The sequence below is a fragment of the Cynocephalus volans genome, chromosome 9, assembly GCF_027409185.1.
Source record: "Cynocephalus volans isolate mCynVol1 chromosome 9, mCynVol1.pri, whole genome shotgun sequence".
Classification (NCBI taxonomy): Eukaryota; Metazoa; Chordata; class Mammalia; order Dermoptera; family Cynocephalidae; genus Cynocephalus; species Cynocephalus volans.
Window position 1 is genome coordinate 103,322,613 of NC_084468.1, and position 25,779 is coordinate 103,348,391.

Below are 25,779 nucleotides of genomic sequence, written 5' to 3' on the forward strand. Positions count from 1 at the left end.
GGTGTTAATAATATAAACAGTGATGTGAAAGAGATTTACAGTTTTCTTTACACTGAATCGATTCTCTACTTTTTATTATGTGTCTAACCATAAGTACAATTATTTGGGGAAGCAAAAAAAACTGTAGATTTTAAATTAAACTATAAAATGAGACATGCCTTAACAATGGCTATGTCATTCTATAACTAATCGGACTCATTGCTGACAAAAACTCCTATTCTCATTATAGAATAGCTAAAACCCTTATTATCAATGACCATATTAAGAAAACTAGCACTCAAATGCCATTAACAGACGTAATGAAGTTTCAAATGATAGTGCTACTGAAAGCCTTTTTGAAATCTTCATTAAATAGAGCTTAAAATAAAAACAAATACTAGTCTGGGTGCTGATTTCTCAGAAAATGGTTAAAGACCATGCAAATTACAGTAGATCAACAAGTCGAAGGTTACAAGGAAATCAGGCTTCTGAAGAAAAAATTTAATAAATGAGAAACACAATCAGCTGAATTGGTGGAGGATTTCCAATTATCCAAAATAAAGGAAAAGGAAGGGGAACATGAACAATTAAAATCGCAAAATCTAAAATATTTTAGCAATTATTTTAAATTTTCTTATACCATGAATCTACTTTTAAAACACATGAAAAAATAATGTCTGCCTATTTTTTAGCTCTTTCATGTGATCCTATTAGGTGCCAGGAGCTATAGGATGACCCCAGTGTGGCGAGGAACAAGTATAAAAAAGCCAGAGGCCCAGCTAAGCCACAGTCTGAATATTGCACTTTCCTGTCTAAATGCTCATCAGCTCAAGGCCACATGTACAATATACTGTAGGAAAGTTTAAAGGAAAAAAAAAATGCTGGAATTTTGAAAATTACATCTAAAGGATGATTCATACCATGCATGATTTAATTGCTACTTAATTAGAACAATTCCCATAAAAGATTTAATGATGTTAATCTGAAGATGCAGTTAGGGAGAAATTGGTAAAAGGTCACAAAAAATGTTTACATTTTGTAATGATAAAATTTTAAAAAAGGAAAAAAATAAAGATGCAAACAGCAAAAACTGAAAGTAAACTAAATTTTTCTCATTCTGTAACATATGGTAATAAAAAAGTGAAGACAGTTGAAAGGAAGGGCATCTGAATAACAGAAAAATATTACAGATGACACGACAGAAATTATTCTTTTCTACCTGGATTTAGAGATGTTTATTAAACTCCTTTCACGGAAGCAACTCTAGAAAAGAACTTTGCATCAGACATTCTTGCAGATGTCTAGTGCACATGTTAATTTGTGCTTCAGGACAATCGTACCTCCAGGGTTTTAGCATTGTGTGGATCAGTGCAGATGCAAATAATAAAACATTTAGAGAAATGGGAATGCAGTACTTGGAATCTGATGAGATCAAAAGAGAAAAAAATGTGTCCTTTAAAAACTGAGTGCAGAAAAATTTTAGGTAAAAACCCCATGCTTTCTATAAAATTAGTTTAGCAACACTAATACAAATAAGAAACAATACAATACCAGCAGGAATTATTGATGTATAAAAAGCCATCATTCATAAGATAAATGATATCCAACATGGTAAAAAATAAAGTAATATCAATTAAACAAGAACAAACACAATTCAGGTCATTCCTGACTAAGTGTGTCCCTGAAACCTCGCAAAGGAAGCCACGCTAATAACAAGGCCATCACCAGCTTACTCTCTTCTCCCTTAAAAAAAACACATGGTAACCCCTGAAATCAATAGATCTAATATGGTATTTTTAACAGTTGCCTGACAGTCCACAGAAAAATTATTTAACATTTATTCAAGCATTCTGCTATTGATAGACATTCAGGGTTTCTCTTTTTCTTTTTTGCCATTGCATTCAACAGGACATTGACCATCCTTGTACATATGTGCTTTAGTCATTTTACTTTTGTTTGTATAATTCTGTTTTCCAAAAGTTGTTCAAATGGTATGTGAAATATTTTTGCTCTTTTTTATCTAGAATATGATGGGGAGGGATGTGGTGGCAGAGGGCAGGGACAAAAATAATTAGATTAGTAATGACTTGGTTGGTATTAAGAGAGTTCAATAATTTTATGAAATAGATCTCCAGAAAAGCATTTAATACAACAGTTCTGTTTCCTTAGTGAGCCTCTCCTTAATAAAATGGTGAGGTGAGTGTGGTTTCACAAAAAAGAAAGAAATGAACCAGATCAAGGCCAAGGGTAACAGTTAAAAATATGGCACATAAGTTTAGGATGTCACACGAGGATTTTTATAAACGCTTTTTTCTAACTCTATTCTCATTTTTGTTCTCTTCTCCAGACTTACCCTATGTTCTAATCATATCAATCCACTATAGTTCAATGAGATATCATACTTTTCACAAGTCTTCTTAGTTTGTGAGCAAACTTCACCTGGCTAACTCTTCCTTTGGCCTTGAAAACTAGATTCCATGTCACTCTTGTAAGAGTCCGGTGGAATACAGGTAGGATAAAGCCCCCCGCCTGGACATCTATCCTTGAGTCTAGCTCCGTCTTCTAGATAGCACGTTGTCACGCTGTATTGCAACTCCTTCTCTGCCTCCCTCACTGGAAATTGATGCTTTGAAGGCAGGGCCATGTCTTTTGTCTCTAACATAGTACTTAATGTAGTGTAGGCTTTCAGAATTTTGTTTTTACTTAATTGGATAAGAAAGTAATAAAGATAGGAAGAAAGAGGGGCAAGGATATTAACTATTTGAACACCTACATTTAAAGGACGTGCAGAGAAAAAATCCTGCTATGTTGACTGAAAGGAGTTTTTAAAGAACTAAGTAGAGAAACAGGAAAGAAAAGAACTGTAGGATATTACAGTTTAAGAAGGAGAGTAGTAAACATTGTCAAGTGCTACTGAAAGAGGATGAAAGAAACAAAGAAAAATGATAAATAATAAAGAAGGCCCAAAGCAATTGAACTTAAGATGAAGAAGATAAGAAATAGAAACTGCAGTTCTTGGCACACTTCCCATGGTATTTTCTTATGTGCCACAACTCTGGTTTCTATCTAATCCTTGAGACTTCATATTAGGGAAAAAAATTGAATCAAGTGCTAAACTGATACAGATGTTTTGTAATGTAGTTTTTATCCTCCTTTCTCCTTTCGAAAATGAAATGCTCTTTAGAAAGAACGCAAGTCAGAGACTATCTTTATTTAAGCTTCTAATAAAACTTACGCAACATCACTAATTATTTAAATTACTTCCCTAAAGGTGAAAGCTTTTATATACAATCCTCAGTCTCTTCAGCATTTGGAACTCTGTAGAGCAATTTGTTCTCCCTAAATACAGACTAGCCTGGTGCAACTTGGCCATTTGACATATACGGTAAACAATGTTAAACATGAAATGTATTTTATACTTAGTATCTGTCAGAAAAGTTTCCTATAAACACAAAATTAACTGGCATCTTTGGATTCAATGTCTTAAGAGCACACCAGTGAAAAAGGACTGGTAATTAAAAATGAAAATAATAATAATAACAATAATTCCTTTGGAATTATCAAACCATAAAAACACATTGCAAAACAACCCAGATACAAATTTTGGTGTTTTAAGATTATTTTAGGTCTGTTTTATGCCCCTGTAAATCTCTCAACTTAGTTGAGAATTCAGAAAATGTATTTTAAGACAAACATCATCAATTTTTTTCTAAAACGCATACTTTAAGAGTCTATTAGTAATCTAATTACTTCATTATTTTCTAAAGCATATTTGCCAGTTACAGTAACTTTCTTGTGTGATGTCCATGACCTGGATCTTCCCTTTCTAGCTTGGGAAATTTTAGAATTGTGATCTCCTGAAAGGAAATGAGAAAAGACTCATTTTGCCTTTCTTTTTTACTCTCCAGGTTTAGATGTTGCTTGAAATGGTCAGTTTTCTCTCTGTCAACACTTTGTATATGAGACAGTTTCTTGGAATCGAAGAAACTAGAGAACCTTAGAATTATCATGAAGTATCCCTCTACATTTTATCTGGCAGAGCCCAGGCTACAGCACAAATAAAGCAATAACTCGCTTCCCTTTGAAAATTAGGCTGCTATTGAAGAGTAGCAATGTCAAATCCTCATGCAGTTTTGCTGAAAGAAAGTTTATCATAGAACCACTGGAAATAAAAATATGCTGACGTCTCCCCATCCCTGGCCTGTTCACAAAATTATATTTAGAGAGAGGGGAACCAGCCAATAAGGCAAAAATGGAATGAAAGAGAAGTTTGAGGAAAGCGTACAGAGTTGGGACATGGAAATCAAAGACAAAGGGAGTTTTGATGAAGAAAGAAAGCTTTGGTTGAAATAATATAAATTGACTAGAAATGAGCTTAAAGAGATCTTGAGCTTTGTCATCAATAACTTCCATGTGGAATAGTGAAGAAAAAGAGAAAAAGTAAGATGAAAAGGAAAGGAAAGAGACTTGACTGAAAATGTGGAAAACTGAACATCTATGCCTTCTTTTACTTCCTCTAAATGAATTTTTTAAATTTTTAAGATAAAAGGTCAAGGGTTCAGATCCCTGTACTGACCAGCTACCAAAACCAACAACAACAATAACAAAATTTTTAAAATGAAGAAACTCACAAGGACAAATAGAACTAAGAGAGATAGCCACAGGTGAGAGTTGTCAACAAAGTTTTGAACAACAGAAAGCAGATGGACGAGGGGTAAATGACTTACGGCCCCGAGAAATGAGACCTAGGTGCCTGTCAAGGAGGATGCCAGAGGAAGCAAGCCATTTGGGCTGCAGAAATCCCCCTGCAGGGCTCAGAATGTGGGGCACAGAAACCTTGAGAACAGGAGACGTAGGGGTAGCCTCAGTGTAAATTCTACATAGAAGTTCAGTTGCCCAGATCCTGTCTCTAACCTCGCACAAACAACTATGTATCCCTTCTCAGCCAGGCAGGAGATGAGTGGTTAATTCCTCCAGCAAAAATACAGCAGCAAATTCCAAGTCTCAGAAACACTGAAAGAGAAATGCTAACCAAATCCACAATGTGATGTAAGTACACATCAATTAGAACCTAAAAGTTAAAAAAAACCTGACAATATCAAGTGTTGACGAGGAAACAAAATCTCATACATTGCAAAATGTTACAACAGCTTTGCAAAACATTTTGACAGTTTCCTATGAAGTTAAACATATTTATTTTTATGACCTAGCAATTCCACTCCTAAATATTTACCCAGGAGAAGTGAAAACAAACCCAAACAAACACTTATATGAGGATATTTATAGCAGCTTTATTCATATCAACCAGAACTGGAAGCAAACCAAATATCCAAAAATAATTGAATTAATAAACAAATTATGATATAACAATATAATGGAATAGTAGTCAGCAATGAAAGAGCAGACACACAACAGCATGGATGTACTTACACACACAACAGCACGGATGAATCTCAAAATTATTATGCTGAGAAAAATATGGCAGACATGAAACAGTGTATACTTTGTGATTCCATTTATATGAAAACCTAGAAAAGGCAAGAGAAATTTACAGAGACAGAAAGTAGATATTTGGGGTTGCCTCTGGCAGGATTTGAGATGGGTATTGACTGCAGATGGGTATGAGAGAACTTTTTGGTGGTAATGTAAATCTTGACTGTGGTGGTGGTTATACAGACACACATTTGTCAAAAAGACTAAGTTTTGCTTAAAATTAGTGCATTTTATTATGCATAAAGCATACTTTCATAATATTGATTTTTAAAAATAGGTCAGAGTAAGTGCACTGTGTTTTGTTTTAAGCATTTATATACTTATAAATTTATATATATATATTTATATTTTTTTGTGAGGAGATAAAACAATCTGTTTAAAGAGTGAAGGGAAAGTCCTACTGGATTAATGAAACATGTTGATATGAGCAAAACACAGGAAAACTAATGGAATACCAGTCTGAAGTTGATGAGAGTTTCAAAATCATAGGCAGAGGAGTTAGCCCTACAACAGTAACCCCCATAGTAACTGCTCACTTTGTTCCAGACTCTGTTCTTAGCACTTATGTAAATTATGTAAAATTATTATGTAAATTCATCATCACCATAATATTATGATACATAATATTATGATACAGGCAGTATTTTTCCCATTTTACAGATGAAAAACCTGGGATTCATAGACATCAATAGCTTCTTCAAGGTAACACACTTACTCAGTGATGAAACTGGAATTTCAATTTATGTCTTAGAGTATTTAGAATACTTCTAATTGTAAATTCTTTCTCTATTTCAAAGTGTATATCAATCTTTTAAAAAGCTATATCACCTTCTTGGCAGCTTTAGGACTCATGTCTTTCTCAAGGACCTTGGAACCATCTCTTTGAAATGTAATCATCAAGGAAAATAACACTCTTACCTCTCAGCTTCTGTTGGAGGGTAGGAGCCTAACTTCGTTGGTACCTTGCTCCAAGCTCCAAAGCTACCTCTTGTCATAAAGGTATGAGAAGTTTATTTTTCCTTTGGATAAAACCAGTTTGTTAACACAGATGGCCACCCCAATGGCCATGTGAATTGAGATTGAACTATGTGTGATAAATGTTGCTGTCAAGTCCTCTCACTTGAGGACTAGTTACTGTTTATCTTGAGAACATGTATAGAATGAGTTGTACCTGCTAAACTGTATAAAAGAAAGAGGTGTTTTGTTTTTCTGGGATTTTTTTTCTGTCTGTAATTTCTTAGCAATTGCCTGTGATGCTCATCACGCTCCCGTTCAATGCTTATTCAATAATAAAATTGTTTCTTTCTTTTCTACCTTTGTGAAGAGTTTTTCTGGGTTGGCAGGAGATTTTGTTTTTAGTTATATTTCCCCAATAAGGTTTCATAGCTAACTCCATGTTTTCCATACCCGGAAAGAAGTTTTCAAAGATTTATTTCTTATTTTTCTGAATTTCTTTCTAGCTAAAGAAAACAATCCAAGTTAAATTAGCTCTCTCAGAACAAGGGAGAAAGAATGAAATGGAAATACAGAAAAATAAATTGCAAAATGTTTGACATTTCTGCTCTTCTGATAGAAACCAGATGATACATAAGCTTGCACCTCAACTACCTGGCATTTATCTGACATACCTTTTTTCAATGCCCACCCTCATCACACTATTGTTCCTCATACCAAATGTTCAACAGTAATTCACCTTTCCTTAATTACTTTCTCAAGTGTCAATACAATGAAGAATGAACCTACACAATCCATTAAAGTACAAAGCTATGTAAAACATTGCTAATAAGTTACTTGATGTCTGCAATCAGTTGCTTCCTTGCCTCTAACTCATTTGGTATGTAGATTGTATCCACTTGCTATTGATGAATTAGCAGTTTTTACAAGTGAGTGGGTAGACGAGGAAGCTAAGTAGGCAACATAAGTGAGGGAACACACACAAAAAATATTTAGCAAAGTCAATGCATTTTGTGCAGTGAAGAGATTTCTTTGCAATTGAAACTAACAAACTAGATTATACACATTAAAGTAATACAATATTTGTTATTGGCTTGCCCGGCAACTTAAATATGCGAGAACTACACTTTCTCAATGCTGTTTCCAAGATAATCTGCCATATCAGCTCAATTAAATGAAACACTGACAATTGGCTGCACCTTTAATAAACAGATTTGGTTTCTTCAGTGCACAGTGACCTGTACTGACATTATAAAAATTATCAGGGAAACACAGGCATATGAACATAAGCTTATTTGTAAATTGAAATCCTAGCTTTTAATCAGGCCCCAGGAAAAGACTCTTGGCTTTGGATTTATATCAATAACACCTCACAATAGGAAGCAAGAAATGTGTATAAAATGTTTGGTCCAATAGTAATGGTACCCAGACATTAGAAGTTGCCATTCTATGTGCACAGGAAGAGCCTGCCTTACTGAATTGAGGTCACCAGCCTGTCTGGCAACATAAAATCAGTAAGCTCGTGGGTCAGTTAAAACTAAACCAACATTGCATGTCCTGTGGAAAAGAGGCTGAGCAGAAAAATCGGACAGCTCCGTGTCAGCTTTTCTCATTACCAAATTAAACATGATTCCTCTCCTTTGAAACTCCAAAAGAAATAAGAGAGATGTGGACATATCAGACACCTGGGACTCAGCTGTTCATTAGACAAGAAGTGTGATATCAAACTAGTGATTTTACCAGTCTGAAATGATCTAGAATCTGAACACTTCCCTACCTGTTTAACTTGAAAGTCAGATTTCATCATCATTATTGTTCTCTGTGCTCAGGACTTTCCTCTCTGAGCATGTGTGTGCTCATTTCTTATGTGTAAAAGTTCACTTCCAAAATTCACAAGAAAATTGTCCCACATCTCAGCAAAGAGAAAGTACCTGTTAAAAAGACACTATACATAGCAGAAAATTGAATTTAACAAAGGAGCAACTCATTGTACTGTTTGCTTATGATTCACTGATTATTTACTTGGATTTCCAGAAACAAATGATTGAATTCCCTCTACTAAGAAAAAACCATAAAAGATGTTGGCAAAGCTACCCATCACATATTCAAAAAACAGGAAAGTGTGAATGACAAAAATAATGTGTGGGCCCTGGGCAGCCCTCCTACTACCCAAACAGAAGGTAAGAGAGTGTCCTGTGACCAGAGACCCAGGCAGAAGCCAAAGACAGCCTCCCACTGCCCAACTAGAAGGCAAGAGTGTCCCACAAGCACTACTTCTGTGAGGATAGTCCACCATAGCCATATCCACAACTACTGGCACTGCAAGGACAGCTCACTACCACAGTAGCAGCCAGGACCACCATGCGGGGAGCCCACCACACACTTGACTGCACTGACACAAGGAGAGTGATCAATGGAGCTTGCAAATCGAGGAGGAAATCTTTCTCCTCAAAGCCCACTCCAGAATAATAGAAGTAACAACTGATCTACCACATGGCCATACATCAGTGTAGACATAGTAGAACTATGAATACACAAGAGAATATGACATCACCAAAAGAATATAGGAATTCTCAAGCACCAGACGCTATAGAGCAAGAAACCCTGGAAATGACTGAAAAGGAACGCTGAGCAATGATCTTAGGAAAACATGAAGGGGGAGGAGGGGAAGGGGCTCTATTAGAGAATACAATGAAATGAGAAAAAATGTCCAGAAATATGAAGGAGGAAATTTACAGAGATTCATACCTTAAAAAAGAATGTGGCAGAACTCCTGGAACTGAAGTATTTGTTCAATAAAATTTTTTAAACACACACACACACACACACACACACACACACACACACACACACAATGGAGAGCTTAAGTAGCAGGTCAGAGCAAGCAGAAGAAATAATTTCAGATCTCAAAAAAGGAAAAATTAATTTTTAAAAAAGGTGAAGAAAATCTAAGAGAGCTAGCAGACAACCTTCAGTGCACAAACATCTGAATCATGGGTATTCCAGAAGGGGAGGAGAAAAGAAAAGGCATTGAAAACTTACTCAATGAAATAATAATGAAAACTTCCCAGGTATAGGAAGAGACACAGACCTTCAGATTCGGGAACTGAAAGGTCCCCAAACAAATTCAATCCAAAAAAATCCTCTCTGAGACACATTATAGTCAAACTGGCAAAGCTCAAAGACAAGGAGAATCCTAAAAGTGGCAAGAGAAAAACATCGAGTAACTTGTAAGGGAGCCCTCATTAGACTAACAGCAGGCTTCTCAGCAGAAACTCTATAGGCCAGAAAAAAATGGGATGAGATATTCAAAATATTAAAAGAAAAAAATTGCCAGCCAAGAATACTATAACAAGCAAAGCTATCCTTCAGAAATGAGAGAGAAATAGTGTATTTCACAGACAAATAAAAATTTGGGGAATTCACAACCACACAACCAGCCCTGTAAGAAATTCTCAAGGAAGTCTTGCATCTGGAATCCAAAAAATGATAATCACAATCAAAAAGACATGAGAAAGAACAAAAGAACAAAACCCACTGGTAAAACAAAAATACAAATAAGCAATTTAGTTTCTTTAGAAAGAAACTAAATGTTATCACCTCATAAAAACAACAAATATTGAAGACAAATAATGAAAGGGGATGAAAGGAACAAAAGATATTTAAAACATCTAAACAAAAAGCAGTAAAATGCTACGAGTAATACCTGTCAATAACAACCCTAAATGTGTTAAATTCCCCATTCAAAAGACACAGACTGACTGATGGGATTAAAAAGCTTGACCAAACTATATGCTGTCTTCAAGAGACTCACCTCACCTGTGAAGACACATACAGACTAAAAGTGAAAAGATGAGATTAAAAAAGATATACTATGCAAATGGAAACCGAAAATGAGCAGGAGTAGCTATTCTTATATTGAATAAAATAGACTTTAAACCAAAGACCATACAAAGAGACAAAGAAGGCCATCATACAATGACAAAAGGATCTATCCAATACAAAGACATAACAATCATAAATTTGTATGCACCCAACACTGGAGCATGCAGATATATAAAGCAAACATTATTAGACCTAAAGAAAGAGATAGGTCCCAATATTAAAATAGCTAGGGATCTCAATACCCCCTCTCTTAGCATTGGACAGATCATCTAGACAACAAATCAACAAAGAAACACATGATTAAAACTATACCATGGACAAATAGGACTTGGCAGATATTCATTCAACAACTGAAGAATATACATTCTTCTCATCAGTACATGGAACATTTTCCAGGATAGACCACATGTTAGGTCACAAATCAAGTCTAACCAAACTTTTAAAATTGATATAATTTTCAAGTATCTTTTGTAACCACAATCGATCAAAACTCTGGAAACTATACAAACACATGGAAATTAAACAGCAGGCTCTTGGATGAACTATGCTTCCAAGAAGAAATTAAACAGGATATCAAAAAAAATTTTGAAACTAATGTAAATAAAGACACATCATACCAAATCTTATGGGATACTGCAAAAGGAGTATCCTAAGTACTCCCTAAGAGGGAATTACATCGCAAAAAATGCTTACATCAAAAGAATAGAAAAACTTCAAATAAATCACCTAATGCTATCTCTCAAAGAACTAGGAAAACAAAAACAATGGATTCCTAAAAATGGTAGATGGAAAAAAATAATTAAGATAAGAGCAAAACTACATTATATAGAGACCCAAAAAATGAAACAAAAGATTAATGAAACAAAAAGTTTGTTTTTTCAGAAGATAAAGAAAATAGGCAAACTATTAGCTAGGTTAACAAAAAGAAGAGAGAAGACCCAAATAACAAAAATCAGAACTGAAAAAGGAGACATCACACCCAATACCACAGAAATACAAAGAATCATTAGACACTATTATAAACAACTTTATGCCAGCAAATATGAAAGCCTAGAGGAAATGGATAAGTTTCTGGAAACATACAAACCACCTAGACTGAACCAAGAAGAAATAGAAAACCTGAACAAAGTAACAGCAAGCAATGAGACTGAAGCAGCAATCAACAGTCTCCCAACAAACAAAAGCCCAGGACCAGATGGCTTTACTGCTGAATTCTACCAGACCTTTAAAGAGGAATTAATACCAGTTCTCTTCAAACTCTTCCAAAATATTGAAACAGAGGCCACTCTCCCAAATTCATTCTATGAGGCCAGCATCACCCTAAAACTAATACCAGACAAAGATGCAGCAAAACAAGAAAACTACAAGTCAATATCTTTGAGGAACAGAAACACAAAAATTCCCAACAAATTTTAGCAATCAGAATATAGCAACACATCAAGAAAATTATACACCATGATCTAGTGGGATTTGTCTCAGGCATGCAAGGATGGTTCAACTGATGCAAGTCAATAAATGTCATATACCACATCAACAAAATCGAGGACAGGAACTATATGATTATCTCAATAGATGCAGAAAAAGCATTTGACAAAATTCCAACATCCCATCATGATGAAGACTCTTAGCAAATTAGGTACAGAAGGAAAGTATCTCAACACAATAATAGCAATATATGACAAACCGACTGCAAATATCACCCTGAATGGGAAAAAGCTGAAAGTTTTTCCCTTAAAGACAGTAACCAGACAAGGATGCCTGCTATCACCACTCCTATTTAACATAGTATTGGAATTACTAGCCAGAGCAATCAGGCAAGAGAAAGAAATAAAGGGCACCCACGTTGGAAAAGACAAAGTCAACCTGTCCCTATCACAGATGACATGATCCTATACAAGGAAAAACCTAAAGACTCTACCAAAAAACTCTTAGAGCTGATAAGCACTTTCAGTAAAGTTGCAGGATATAAAATCAACACACAAAAATCAATAGCTTTTTTATACTCCAATAATGAACTAGCAGAAAAAGTAATCAAGAAAGGCATGCCCATTTAAAATTGTTACCAAACAAATGAAATACCTAGGAATCAGTTTAACCAAGGATATGAAAGATCTCTACAACAAGAACTAAAAATCACTGCTGAAAGTAATTAAAGAGGACAGAAAAAGATGGGAAGGCATTCCATGCTCTTGGATTGGAAGAATTAACACTGTAAAAATGTCCATGTTATGCAAAGTGACCTACAGGTTCAATGAAATCTCCATCAAAATACCAAAGACATTCTTCACATAAATAGGAAAAAAACATTCCTAACATTCTTATGGAACAAGGAAAGACCCCAAATAACCAAGCCATCCTGAGAAAAAAAAAAAGCCAGAAGCATAACACTGTCCAACTGCAAATTATACTACAAAGCTATAGTAACCAAAACAGCATGGTATGGCATCAAAACAGACACTCAGACCAATGGAACAGCATAGACAATCCAGAAATCAACTACATACTTATAGCCACCTGATCTTTGACAAAGGCAACAAGAACATACATTAGGAGAAAGACTGCCTCTTCAATAAATGGTGCTGGAAAAATTGCACATCCATACACAGAAGAATGAAAATTAGATCTGTACCTCTCACCATATACCAAAATCAACTCAAAATGGATTGAAGTCTTAAATATAAGACCCAAAACCATAAAACTCCTAAAAAAAAATCATAGGGAAAAAACTTCAGGAAGTAGGACTCAGCAAAGACTTTTTGACTAGGACCCCCAAATCACAAGCAACAGAAGAAAAAAATAAGCAAATGGGATTATATCAAACCAAAAAGCCTCTGCACAGCAAAGAAAACAATCAACAGAATGGAAAGACAGCCTACAAAATGGGAGAAAATATTTGCAAACTATATGCCTAACAAAGGATAAATATCCAGTATACACAAGGAACTCAAACTACTTCACAGTAAAAAACCAAATAATCCAATTAAAAATCGGCAAAGGAGCTGAATAGACATTTTTCAAAGGAAGACATACAAAGGGCCAACAGGGACATGAAAAAATGCTAAACATCACTCAGCATCCGGGACACACAAATCAAAACCATATTGAGATACCATCTCACCCCAGTTAGACTGGCCATTATTAAAGAGACTGAGAATAACAAAAGCTGGCAAAGATACGGAGAAAGAGGAACTCTTCTACACTGTTGGTGGGACTGTAGATTAGTACAGACATTATGGAAAACAGTATGGAGGTTTCTCAAACAACTACAGATAGAACTGCTATAGGACCCAGCAATCTCACTGCTGGGTATCTACCCAAAGGAATGGAAATCATCATGTGTAAGGGATATCTGCACTTCCATGTTCATCGCAGCCCTATTTACAATAGCCAAGATATGGAACCAATGTAATTGTCCATCGACAGATGACTGGATAAGGAAAATGTGAGAGATATATATATATATACACACACACTCAGTGAAGTACTACTTGGCCACAAAAACAGAATGAAATTCTACCATTTGCAACAACATGGACGTGCCTGTAGATAATCATGTTAAGTGAAATAAGCCAGGCACAGAAAGAAATACCGCATGTCCTCACTCATAAATGGGTGGAAGGAAGGAAGAAAGAAAATAAAGAAATGACAGACCACAATAAACATTGAACTTTCAGAAGGAGAGAACAAATGTATGGTTCCTAGATGTGGAAAAGGTTGAGGAAGAAGAGGGTAAGGGAGAATTTGGTAAGGGGTTCAAAGAATAATTATGATTTGTAATAATGAATTTGCTAATATTAATTTGATCATCACATATTATACACAAATAATGAGAGCCAACACTGTACCACAGAATATGTACAATCAATTATGCATCAATAAAAAAAATTTTTTTAATATATTGTGTAGTGATAAATATTGTAATTATCCTGATTTGAGCATCACAAATTGAACAGACATGTTGATATTGAACACTGTACCCCACAGATATGTACAATCAACTGTTTCAATTTTAAATATTTTTTTAAAATTTAAAAATTAATGAATATTCCAAATAAATAAACAAATAATATTAAAAATATACTTAGTAAAATTTAAGTATGATATACTGAATATTTCCCAATTATGCTTTCTTCCAATATACCTCAAAAAATAAGGGATGAATTTTTTATTTATAACCAAACATGAGCAAACGTGAGCACATTAAAACTAAATCTTCCCTTTATTACATAAAAAGTTAATGTACTGTTGGGATAGATAAACCAATCAGGCTTACTTAATCACTAAGTTTTTTCCTCCACTGATGTATTTTATAGAAATCATCCCTTTATGCACCATTGTAATGCGTAAGAACCAGGATTTATAGTGATCTTTTCCTATGTTCAACAACTGCAGGGCAGGAATGGAAGACCCACTTGGTCAGCAAACTTCACTATTTTTAAAGTAGAAACATGGGGTTGTAGTGAAAGGATTACTGCCATGCACTTCTCAGCAGCCTGCCTCTGACATCTCCCTGACATATCCCCGTGAGTGACTCATTAGGGGCTCACAAAAACCTCTATGCATAGAACTAACTGTGCATGATGTTGCCAAGGAGGCAAGAGTCCCAGTGTTTCTTTTTCTCTCATATGAAGGTACATGTGCATTCAGGATGGAGATGAGAAATGATTTCCTATACAAATCCTTTTATTCAACCTTTATTGAAAATCTATTACATGCAAAGATACTCACAGTCATCTGTGGATGATTGGGAAAGAAAGGTAAAGAAAACTATTATAATATGATGCAAGTGTTTTGATAGATATAAATATAAGGTTACACAAAGCAGTTCTTCCTCTCAGAAACTACATGATTTTTAGTCACTAGTCTCCACTATAAGTACTGTTTGGATCCAAACAAGTGTTTGACATGTAACAAATTTAACTCTCTGAGGTTCCATAACTTGACTGTAGCCTTAAGAATGTGATTCCATAAAAGGCTGTGTTCACACTTTATGACCCAAAGTTACTGACATGCAAATGTAGTCATACCTTATTCACCACACAAATATCATCAGAAATATTACACTTTTAAAAATGTCATCTTGATGTTGCATATTTACTTCCATTAAGACTTTCCATTTCAGTTTTTTTTCTTTCTTTTTCAATCTCAACCCAGGGCTAATTCAAGCTGTAATCGCCTAGGTTCTTACATCAGCAACATCTGTCACCAAAAATAAATATTCTGCAATCAAAACTTAACTGGCCTAGCAATTTTGTTGGTGATGCATGAAGCAGAACAGGATTGAGCTTCATTCTTTCTCAGCTAAGTTGACTTTGCAGAACTGAGAGAAGGGAAGATTTATGTGTTAGTAAATTGAGCACAGTTGGCCCGGAGAAAACAAAAGATACAAATACATGTAGCCTACAGTATTCTTTAATATTCAGTTTTGCTCCTATACAATGTTACATATTTTAACAAATTGGAAACACAAAGAAAAGAAGAGACAATAGTCCTAGTAAAAATGAAATTTGAATTTTAGATGTGAACAGTTTAAAGCTATACAATGTGATTCGTTGTCTTATTAAATCAAGAAAGAATTGAATATATTCTTATTAAACATTGGTAAACAGTAGTAATTATAAAACCCTCAGCATATTTTTCACCCTTAAATAAATTATGATGACTGCTCCTGTTACAGCATTTCAGTTTATAAAACAATTTTAGACATTTCACTTCATTTAATCTTTAGAACAAAAGTATTTAGACAGTGGCTCTGGAATTACCATTCTTATTAACAGAAGGAGAAATTACAGCCTACGAGTTAAGTCAAGATAAGAAACCTAAGGATGTGCAATGAGAGACTGGAGAAAAATTAGCAAACATTTTCTTCTTAACTCTCTGCCACATAAAGTCAATTCATGATACTCTCGGTAGTTATGTTGTATAAAATCTCCAAGAACACTAAATTAGAAAATTCTAAACCATTACTCCTACAGGAAACACAGGGTTAGTTTCCCACAAACCTGTAATCACATTTTTTTCCAACTGATTAATATATAACCTTGTTTTATGTGTGTTTCTGTTTAAGGGTACCTTATTTAACATGTCCTGTTGATTTGGTAACAATGAAGTTATAGCCCACAGCACTATAATTAGTACCTGAATGAAACTTATCTAGCACACCTACATTCTCCATAAGGCACATCCCAGTCTTCTTGCACTTGGAAATATTAGAGAGCACTCCAGAACTACTATGCTTGGGGACATTTTAAACAGCAAGATTACCAACAAAAAAAAAAAAAAAAAGCAAAAAGCATGGCACTAAATAGATCTCAAAAAGAACACCTGTTTGTAATATGAGAACAGAAACAAGAAAATAGAGTATCTCTTTGTTCAAATTCAGCTAGGAACATGTGCTTTGGGTGACAAACTTTTGGCCACTCTCCACATATCCACACATGTCTGCAAATGACCAAGAAAGCACTTCAGGTATTGATTTGGGGATTACAAATAAACTTCAGCAAGTAGGAGAATTTGTAACACAAAAAACAAGTCATGAGAATCAACTGTATATTACCAATTCCTACATTCTAAAGGTATTTATACATTCATATCTCAAACAAGAAATTCAGGGGGAAAAAGGTAAAAATATGTTTACCTGTGTCCACTCCTAACAGCAATGTTGCAGCGATAATTGAAAATATGTTGGAGCATAGATGAGGGATCAAGACTGCTCTTGAGGATATTGTACATCTTTAACCCTTCTCTTGACATTTGACTCTTTTATACTGAGGGAAACTCGGAGATGAAAGATGTACTAATATATGAAGGGAGGGGGAAGAATTTGGATTTGGCTTTACCCAATTGTACTCTGACTAAACTGCTTAGGAACAGATTCTATGGAAATGATTATGTTTTGGTCTGGGTTCTACAGAGAAACAGAACTAATCGTTTTTAAAAATAGATTTATATAAATATCTATAAATATAGTTTATATATATCTTTAAACTATGTATCTATCTATATAGATATCTATAATAGTACATATATAGTTTATATATATTTTATCTATCCATCTCTCTATCTACAGATATAGATGTAGAGATATACTTATGTCTATATAGATAAATAGATAGAGATTTGTTATAAGGAAGTGGCTCAAGCAATTACGACGGCTGAGAAGTCCCAGGATCTGCAATCAGCCACCTAGAGACCCAGCAGAGCCAATGGTACAGTTCCAGTCTGAGTCTGAATGCCTGAATACCAGGAGGTGTAGTGGTGTAAGTTCCAGTCCAATGTTCCAGCTCAAAGGCAGCCAGGAAGGAGGAAGTCCCTCTCACCTATAGAAGTGCATCATCATTCATGGCTTTCTTAGATTTTTATTTAAATTATGAACAGAATAGTTAAAGAAATACAGTTTGCAAATCTACTATGTTTAAGTCTCCCAAACTGAATCATGTGTAAAAGTTAAGGATATTGCTAGGAGGTTGTCCTAAAAGACCTTTATGAATTTATCTCTACATTCTAATGACCATTGCCTAAAAACAAACAAACCAGTCACTTAAATATCTACACCTTTGATAATTAAACAAAATATACAGCAACCAATTTTCTAAGAGGGCGATGGTCAGTGTGGAGATGCTTCAATTACTGAGAAGTGTAGAGGCATCCGCTTGGAACTTCCGGGCCTGCTGCTGAACCAGAAATATGGCCTTGACCCTGAGATGATCTTACTCATCTCTGGATTGTGAAGACCTGGAACTACACATAGCACATCATTCGGCATTTTCTAAATGCTGCTTGAATAAAAATGGATTAAGAGGTGGGAACTAAAAGAAAAGCCTGGCTAAAGTAATTTTCACTTTAGGGGTAAAAACCACCTAGTCAGTGACCATGCTTTAGAAATCACACTTCCTAGGAATTTGAAGAGACATAAATAACAAGGAATGAATAAGAAAAAACATGTCACTTTCAGTGAAACTGTTGCTTGAGAAAATAGAATTACACTATCTGTGAAAAGTGAGACCTCAAAGGTGAGAAATTTTCTTTACCACCCATGTCTCTGAGGACCCACAAAGAAGCTATAGAGAAAACTAAAATAGCTGATGCAGCACCTGTTATGTCAAGAAAATGAAGAAATCAGCCAGTAAGTCAGCTTTGATAAAATCACAAGAACTACATCCTAAGTAGATATTTAATGGCAGAAATCAAATGTACTCATATGGAAAGGTGTTTAGAATGGTCAAAAATCAACCAATAAGCCTTGGAGTAATGAAGAAACAAGTCACTATGACTAGTGTTGTCATGATGGATTAAGATTTCAGTAGCATAACACATTTTATTTAAGTATCTTTAATCCATGACTTGTATATTAATAAAAGGGTAATTATCCCTATCTCAGGTCTAAAACTTTATTAATAAGTATTAATTATTAGCAAAAGATAAAAAAATTGATGAGACAGTTTACATTTTAATATGTTAAATTGGATAAGAATATGAGCTAAGCAGAAAAACATTTATTTATCTTTTTTAAGAGTTTTAAAAGTAAAAATAAATAGGTTTTATATTTAAGCACATACCAAAGATTACACAGGTCACAATAGACAGCTGAGTATTGAGAGAAATTTTAAAATAAATGCTCTCATCCCAGTGCAAGCGAAAGGAAGGGACTGCAGATCAATGTTTGAGCCTTAAGACTTCTCTTGATTAAAACACCAGCAAGTTACAATTTCCCTTTCTGGAAAGTATGTAAATAGAAATCCTTCTAGGAACTTTAGAAATTTTCTATCACCAAAACTTATACGTTTTCTGTATAAACTCTAAAATAGTTTTTCAAAACAATTATTTGGGAACATCAAGGAAGCAGATTTGTTGGTTTTTGTTTGTTTTAGGAACAATGGCAGAGATCTTTACAAACAGAAAAAACATTGGACTTACAACTTAAAGTTTAGAACTGAAATGAAAATTCATTTTTTGAAAGCTAATATGAAAGTAACTTACTACCAGACTTTAGAATAAAGACTTCTAAAACAAATAGAAATATTTAGATGAAGATTGTCTAAAAGACCAAGTGAAAACTATCTATAAAGTAAGGAAAATAAAATCTCATTATGCAAGTTCCAAGCATAGATCACTCGTTATTGAAAACTTGATTGTTAACTACTATGCAGGGCATTTTGCAGATTGTAGGGGTAGATTATAGAGACAGACTTGAGAAGAGAAGTACTCTCCCTCAGCTATAAAGTAGCAAAAAGAAATTCTAGCAGAGATCACCGTGTTCAATGAAATTAATGCAAGAATATTCAAAGACAATCTCCACCTCACTTACTACCTCAAGCGTCTACATGGTTTCTACCTGATTGTGCAGTTTGTATCAATGTAGTCCCTTTATGTCTATGTATATTATCATCAAATGAACTTGCAAGTCTTTTGAAGGCAGAAACCATAGATTTATTGCCTTACTACCACCCTCAAAGGGTGGCTTCTGCCTGCAAAATGAACAATAGCATCTACTCTTTCAGAAAATTTCTTGAAATTCTTCCCAATCATCTCACTCTCTTTAGCTCTTGTGTGATCCTTTCTGTCCTCTTTACCTCTTTTTAATATCATCTGCTCCTAAAAACAGTTTTTGAAAAACTGTCTATTTTATATGAAAAAATGTACGTCTTTTTTTCTATCGCTCAATTGAAATGGACTAAGTAGTTTCAGCATCTTAATATCAATTGCAGTCTATGCCTCCTGCAGTTAGTGTTCTTCAGTAATCAGGGACACCATGGAGGAGTTGGAAAATTATATTGCTTAACTGAGCTTGCATCTAACGTACTCCATGAAGCTCATGAAGCATCATACTAATTAACAGTCAAGAGTCTTTTGTCCCTGAAAATATACAATATGATACAGCAACCACGAATCTTAAAACTATTTAAAAATTTTTAAGTAGAACTTTTGGAGAGTCTAAAATTAAAAGTTATCAGTGTAGGCTTTCCCACTAATTTAATGCATAATTTAGAGAAAGTCTTTCTTGTGTCTGCATGTCTTCATCACTGGAATAGGGAACATTGTTAACGTTCTATTACAAGAAATGACTACCTTACAAAACTTACTCACATAAAAGTATATTTATGTAATAAGAATTGGGTAAAACATTTAGACTTCTGAAGGAATCTCTAAGTTGTAGAGAATCCTGCATCCCAAAGGAGAGCCAGGGAGTTTTAAACTATGAGTTTTAAACCTGTGATCCTACTTGTGTATGCTAAAGAAAGAGTCAATCTGTAAGCTACTTGTTAAAAAAAAAACAACTAATACTCTATGACTGAAAATAATCAGTATGACTTGTTAAATAAAGACATGTTAACTTCTTATTTTCCCAATGCTTAAATGAGAAAAATGTATGAAGCCTGGAACATGGTAGAAATGCAATAATGGTCTTTGTAAGCCAACCTCTCTGGTGAGAGGCAGAAGATGCCTCTCTGTTCCTTTCCCACTCTCTCCCTCCGCTCCTGCTTCTTATATATTTATGTGTATATAACATCCTTTCTAGAAGTAGCATCACACTCATCTCTGCAAAGCCTTCTCTTGATCTCCAAACCACCATGTCTTACTACCTCAAGCGTCTACATGGTTTCTACCTGATTGTGCAGTTTGTATCAATGTAGTCCCTTATGTCTATGTGTATTATCATCAAATGAACTTGTAAGTCTTTTGAAGGCAGCAACCATAGATTTATTGCCTTCTATAACACCTATTTTTAAGTCGTTTATGCACACATAAAGGCACACATGCATACACAATGAATACAATCCTATCTGATTCTTTATTCTGCCTCTATACCGTAGAGACAGAGCTGATAGATCAAAACAAAGTTGTAGATGTTATCTATATTTTACTAGAGTAAATGTTATGGTTCTGTTACACATACACACATCAACAAACTGGGTAAGTTACCCCCAGAAGATCAAACAAGAGGAAATGGTTTTGAGTCATAACAAGAAGATTTTTGTCAGTTTCCTGAGACTAAAGTAATTCTTATACGATCTGAAAAAGCTGTATTACATGTGAGTAGTCTGGTGATTTCCTCTATCAGTGTGGTCAATTTGATATATGTTATGTTGATCAAAATACAAGCTAAAAATTGCAATGCAAAAATATTTATATACTTTCACCAATGTCTTGAATAGAGATTTGTCAATACTTTGGTGGAGAATCTCTCCTCTGTTGATCTTTATTGGTACGACATTTTCAAAATACAGATTTCTAAATTAGAAAAAGTGAATGACCTTACAAGTTCTATCACAGTTTTGAGAGTCAGTGAAATTTTGTTTCCAGACACATTGTTTCCTGTTCATCATGTGCAAAGACAGAGGTGGATCATGAGACAGCATCTTTAACTGTGCTAAAATTTGTTTTTCAGGTGCATCTTGTTTTTAAACAAAATGTCAGTATGTGATTATAAAGTTCTAAACGCAGTATTTCGATTAACTGTAATAAATAAATAAATCATGAACGACTTCAGGGAAAAATGTTATTTCATCCAATATAAGTATAAACTAAACAATTGCCAGGAAAGAAGACAAATATTGCAAGCTTGAAGTAGAAACCAAATCTCAATGTATCAAAAGAAAACTAGCAAAAATAACAATTTCTCTCTGCAGAGTCTCTTGACAGATGGTCCTACAATCTTAGGCATAGAAAATCCTCAAGATCCAGAAGGAATTACAATATGTCTCTATATGAATTATCATCCATCTATTAAAATAATAATTATAAAGACAATTAAAATATAGACATTATTAACATAAAACATATAAAAGCAAATGAAATATTAATAAATATGTAAACTTCTAAGTACCTTTTTGCATTATTTTAACTAAATTGTTAGATTAATACACAAATGTACATATAAGTAAGAGTACAATGAGAGTCAAAAATAGTTATGTTAGAATGACACACCTATGGCTAAAATTTCCATTTAAAATTTCCTTAAAATTTAAATATTGTCTTATAATGAAAGAAGACATTTAAAATTTTTTAATTTGAAATAAAAAACATTAACTTAACAAAATAAAAAACATTTTCTAGAAATGTGTCCTTTTCAATCTGTACTTTCTAGAAATGTGTCCTGAAAGTCTACATTTAATAGAACAGTTTTTTCCTTTTTAGAAAATTGTCAGTAGCATCTTCAACTCTGGACATAGCCATTCTTCTTGATTTACAAAAGATTGCCGCTTTTTTATGTCACCAGAGGAGCTGCCTTTTAATCATTAATCCAATAGACTTCTCTTAGCTTCTTGTTTGTAGATTTCCCTGCATCTTTGATGTTACTGAACACACCAGCCTTTATTAAAAGTCTGTCTTACGGGCCGAGCCCGCGGTGCACTCGGGAGAGTGCAGCGCTGGGAGCGCAGCCACACTCCTGCCGCGGGTTCCGATCCTATATAGGAGTGGCGCACGCTTACCTAGTTCCCTACACCTAAACCTACTCCACGAGTCGACATAGTCTTTACGGATTTGTCCTCTTCCCTCGGTTATCTTTTCTTTATTTAAACTCTTTACTATAGCTTTATCCAAACTCTTTACTATAGCTTTATCCGTTACATCTATTGTGAGGACTTAACAATTTGAATCTCCGACTGCAATTTCACTTTATGTTTCCAATGCTGAAATTCTAATTTTCTGCCAGACTGCTCTGCCTTATTATCTCATTCACCAGTAATCCAGATTATTGTTTCCAGGGCCAAATTTATTGTATTTCCCTCAAAACAACTTTCTTAAACCAAACAACACGTTTCTATTACTTAAACTACTATCCTACCTATTTAACAAGTCTGAAATGTGAGAGATTATTCTACCTCCCTATCTTTTATGCCCAAATCCAGTTGGTTAAGTATTTCCACTGCTATAGTTGGCACCAACCCAGGCCATTTCCACCTCCACAATTATAGTAAAGATCCTTGACATCTTTTCTATATATCAGTAGTTTTCAAAACGGCTCAAATATGTGAAAAAGGACAACACGGCAATACAAAGGGCATTTGTATTTCTATTTTTATTAGCATTTTATAATGTCTGTGAGATATTATGTGTATGATTTATAATAAATGCACAAATACATATGGTAGTGTGAGCTTCAAACTTTCAATGAAAGGAATGCACAATCGAAAAGGTTTGGACCCTTTTGCACTACACTATGTCGATAACCTCAGAAAGGATGATTAGCTTTCCTACCTTCAATGTCTCTCCTCCACTTCATGTTCATATAAATGCCAGATGAATATTTCCTAGGCATAACAATGGCTATCTCACTATCTGAATGAAGCACTTTAATGGCTTTTTATTGCCTCCTCAATGAAACCCAATCTCAGTATCACCACACACGAGGCAATCACGTGCTGGCCAGCCTCCTTCCCCAAACATATGCACATGGCCACACACTATTTTTCCTCCATTGCTCTCATTCTCCATTTTCATAATCTCATCATCCCAATGAAACTAAACCATCTATTATCACCTAAAACATGCCAAGTGCCTCTATACATCTATGATAATAAGGTCTATGTTAATAAGTCTAAGAAAAGTCAGGCCCTCAGGCAAATGCCTCTGTACAGACTCATATCTATGGAAATTAACTCCAACAGCCAAAATTAAATCTTACTGGAAACCACTCTGCTTTCATGTATTTAGGAACATATAAGGGAATATAATTTTTAACCCATAGAAATATCTCAATTTTTTTCGTGAATGTCCAGTTCTCTTGTATTCAAAACTGCTTTGGAGTTTCTTACACACCAAACCCCCAACAATCCTCCCCATTTTTAGTCTTTCTCTCTCTCTATTCTCCATTGTTTCTAACCTTCTTACTCTGTAGCTTCTGTATGTAAACAAAGCTACATAACAGTTAGACCTTTTCTTTTTCTGGTGGTGTCCAGCATTAGGTCTAGAAAAACAGCAGAATTTCTCTTAGGGGCTGGGGGTCAGAGGAGAGGAGGAAGATGTATCTAATCTTGATGGTGGATTGAGGGTTATGGAGACAGAGAACTCACACATAAGTAGGCACTCTTTCCCTCTTCTAGGCAGTCATAGTATACCTTCAGCCATAAAATTCATCTCCAAATGTTGAAATCTTATTCATATTTCAAGATATGATCAAATTCGATGTCATCATAATTTCCTACAATAAGACTTTTTCTGCTTCTCATCGCCCATTGTCCTTGATTTACCTCTAATCCATTTACACATTGTATTTAACATCTTATCTAAATTTTCTTAATACACTGGTAAATCTTGGAAGTCTGGGATTAAACTCTTTTCTTTGAATCCATCATAAGATCTATCAAAAAATATAAAAACATTGCAAACAACAAGGAAATGTGAAAATATGTGAGAAAACACTAAAGAGTGTCATGACATTGTCTTCAGCAGAGGACCTTTTGAACACAAATGGTTATGCTTTCTTCCCTGTCTTTTTTTTTTTGGAGGGGGGGAATACTAAATGCTATTATTTTATTATCTAGTAGTATTTGGTAGTATCGGGCATAGTTTTCCCATTTGGAAGACATTTCTCTAAATCAAAATATGCATTGCAATAATGCTTATGATAACTTCAGGTTGAGATAAAGAGTGTTATTCTCAAATGCACCACTTTGGTGGGGACATTGATAAGGAGGACACTAGGCGTGGGGGGGGTAAGGGGTATGTGGGAAATCTCTCTACCTTCCTCTCAGTTTTACTATAAATATAAAACTGCTCTAAAAAAATGAAGTCTAAAAAGAAAAGTTATATCCTGACATTAAATCTTTTACTCTTAAAGAGATAAAAATTAGAAAAGAGCAAGGGCCAAATAGGTACAGATTTTGACATTATAATTGTATATTTGTTTGATTTCAGTAGCTAAAAATTCAATGAAACAGTAATAAAGTTAGTAAAACATGATTTTGCAAATTATATAAGATTTTTAAAAGTTATTAAATCCAGAAGTAACAATACAACAGAAATAATTACAAAAGAGGAAATCTAACAGACATCTTTTGTTTTCTGGATTCTGGAATCATATTTATTAATTAATTCATTTTTTTTCAAAAATATTTATTGATTATTTAGTACTTGTCAGTTAAGTGGTCAGATCTCCAGCCAGCTGCCAAAAAAAAAAAAAAAAAAAAGATATTATGTTGTAAAGATATATAATAATTTAAAGGTGATTGAGAAGTCTATTCATTTCTTGAAGTGTTAAAAAATTACAGCCAGCAAAACAGTTTAGTAATTTAAAGTGTATTATAAACATATAATCATTCACTTATCAAAAATCAAATGATGTATTGAGTGTTGCATGACAAACAATTTTCTAGGATGGATGCTGGGAATGCGGAGATAAAGAGAGGACAGACCAGGTCCTAAAAGAACTTGTAATCCTGTGCATTCATAATGTGCAAGGAAACCATAAAGAAGCCCCTAATTCTGCCCAGAAAAGAACTCATTCAGGAGTTAGTCTTTAAA